Raw genomic sequence first — 3,323 nt, forward strand, 5'->3', positions numbered from 1 at the left:
GGGAGGGGGGTGAGAGCCAAGCTGCGCCTGCGCAAGTCTCGCGTCACTGTGACGTATGCGCCGGGGCAGGGCCGCGGAAAGGGCGGGTCGTGGAGCACCTGCGGACCCTGGCGCGCGGTTTGTTGGAGGGCGTCCTGGTAACCGCGAGACCCGAGCGAGTCTGGTCTGCGACTGCGGGGAGGAAGCGAGAGAGGCGCCCAAGGAGGATGGGGGACTGTGGAGGTGGAAGCACCAGGAACACGGGACAAAGGCCGGGGAAAGTGGCTCGAGCTATCGGGAGAAATCAGAGGGAAGGGACCGCGTCCGCACTTGGCTCTGCGTCTGGGGCGAGGGGGCTGGGGACGGGGAGCTGCACGCACTTTATCCTGTAAGGGTCTCCCCATCTACCGCCCAGGTTTAAGCAAGGCAGAAATTTATATATATATATATATACACACACACACACACACATTCCCAGTATATATGTATGTTCATTCTCTACAGTTGCTTATTTATGGGAATCTGATTTGAAGGAATTTTGTTGATTTTGTCGTTATTTAAACAAAAGGAATAAAGCCTAGCATCTGGATGTAGTGCTTTCTTTAACCCTGCTAGGCTGCTTCCTCTGGAAACAGCATATAAAGGTATAAGGTCGTAGAGATTATTACAATACATGAACCCAGAAAACCAAACCCATCCCCCTGTAGTCGATTCCGACTCAGCGACCCGATAGGACATAGTGGAGCTGTCCTGTAGGATTTCCAAGGCTGTAAATCTTCAGGAAAGCAGACTGCACATCTTTCTCCCGCAGAGTGACTAGTGGGGTTCGAACCACTGGCCTGACCTTTCTGTCAGCAGCCCAGCGATTTAACCACTGCACCACCGAGGCTCCTAAAATACATGAAGTTAGGGGTTAAAAACACACCAGACAGTAACCGTGGCACTGGATCATTCAGCAGGTCGGGTGGCTGGGCAAGGGAGCTTAGCGCTGACTGGAGAAGTCGGGATGGGGATGGGAGGAGGGCAGCTCCTGGCTCCTGTTCCTGAAAGCTTGGCACAATGGAGATCAGGTCTCCCAGGTTCCTGGAAGGGAGCTCCAACAAGCCGGATGCAAGATTCCTTCAACCTACTTTTCACTCTTGCTATCATGTAGGGGCATAGCAAGGTTACAGCTCCCCGGCAGTATCTAAATTGCGCGCCCTCCCACCCCCGATTTCAAGACGAACAGATATTGATAGTGGCCCACGCCTCAGCAGAAACACCTCCCCGCCTCTTGCCCGGCTGTCTCAGTCAGTCGCCTTTCACATTTATGGCACCTCGGAATGTTATTCCGCGACTTGTCTGGCGCTCCCTTGGACTTTACCTGGGTCAAATGCCCACCTCAGTCCTCCTCTCCTCCCGTTTCCCTCCATCCTCTGGATGTCTTGAAGATTGACGTTGAGCCATAGGGGGTTAATACCAACTGCTTAGTAGTGCCCCCCTGCAAGTGTCGCCCAGGGCAAGTGCCATATCTTAAATACACCTCTGCTGCCCCACCCCCAAGAAAGGACGCTCAACAAAAAAAGAACACACGCAAAAAATAAAAATGTTCCAAATTTGGTTAGACAGATTGCAAGGAGAAGAGAAATTGGGATGACTTTAGCAAACTTCCCTGCTGACCTGCAAATGTCAAAAACCTTTTCTTGCAGCCTTTTTCCACAACATACACTTTGCATATCTGAAGATGACTGGGAGGCAGGAACGATTGTTGGGAGATGCAAACTCTATGAATATAAGGGTTATAACACAAGGTTTTCTGTTAAGGGGAGAATCCTAGTTACCCTCATACCTTTGCATTGTCTGATGAAGTTGGAGTCTGCGCCAAGAAAAGCCTCAGGCTGTGGCCTCAGTCTGGGTCTCTGCCCCTCAGGGCTGAGTCAAGGCCTTATCTCTGGGATCTCTCTGAGAAAGACCATACAAGAATAATATGTTTTTGATACTGACATTCTAATTCTAGCAGCATATTAAGCAAGAACTCCTAACTTGAATTTGTGGAATTCCTTCCTTTGTGGCTGGAATGCTGGGAAAGCCATGTACTTTCCCCCTCAGGGAGGTATCATTACTCAGGGAACCCTGTAACCAACTAAAGGAAAAAACTACCACTCTAATGGTCTCCCAAGGGAATTCCAGTGGTTAAAGGCCTCCACCTGAAAGTCTATAACCTCAGAGATGTAACAGTAACCACAAAAACAGGGGTCAAAATAAATAACCCCTGGAAAAATAGTGTATAATATTGTTGCTCTGTAACTCAGGTTTTGAATAAATTCTGTAAGGAAAACAAGGGCATAAGAATAGCAAAATAATGAATTAAAAGAAAAATAACAATAAATTGATTTAAGTAAAGTCTACTCAAACTCTCCCAGAGAGGGGGAATGCAGTACTGACCACGTGGTCAATCATTTATTCATCCCCAGTGTTTCTTGGGAAACTGGAGTGCTGCTGGCAAGAGCATGACCCATTTTTGGTTCTACACCATAAATGTAGTAATGTAGAAATTAACATATTATTACTTAACTTTGAATTTAAGCAAATGTGTTCATTGTTAATGAAGAAACCCCTTCTCTAGTCTGCTCTGGGGCTTTCTCCAACACACTTTTTTTTTTTGTTACATCTTTTTATGGACCTGTAAGAAGCTTTAATTAGATATACAGTGCTCTACAAAACGACAAGATGGAGCGTGCAGACTTGTATTACAGTCCCTGTGATTCAGATCTCAAAAATAATATAATGCCACCAATTTAAGGAAGAAGTTGTTTATTGGAAGGAAACCAGGGAGATGCTACAAATTAGATCAAGATGTGAAAAGCTAGCTGATTCATGAAAGATTTGCCATATTCATCTTGGGACCCCCTGAAGTAGCATGTGTGACAAGGTTATCTTCTTTAGATACTGTTAGTTTTCAAAAATTATTAAAAAATCAAAAATAAATATATTTAAAGCAACATACTGAGTATTCATGCATAGTTCATTCTTGAGTTGTGCCTTTTTCCTTAATGTGGTTTCCATTTACATATTTAATTAGTAATTTTAAACATTGATATTTGTGCCCTCCTGAATTTTGGCTTCATCACAGTTGTTGTTGTTGTTAAGTGCCATCGAGTCATTTCCGACTCATAGGGACCCCATACACAGCACAACGAAACACTGCCTGATCCCGCGCCAGCCCCACAATCCCTGCTACACTTGAGCCCATCATTGCAGCCACTGTGTCAATCCATCTCGTTGAAGGCCTCCCCCTCTTTCGTCGACCCTCCACCCTACCAAGCATGACATCCTTCTCCAGGGTATAGTCCCTTCTGACAACA

Source organism: Orycteropus afer, unplaced genomic scaffold, assembly GCF_000298275.1.
Source record: "Orycteropus afer afer isolate SDZICR_OR568_19922 unplaced genomic scaffold, OryAfe1.0 scaffold00250, whole genome shotgun sequence".
NCBI classification, from domain to species: domain Eukaryota; kingdom Metazoa; phylum Chordata; class Mammalia; order Tubulidentata; family Orycteropodidae; genus Orycteropus; species Orycteropus afer.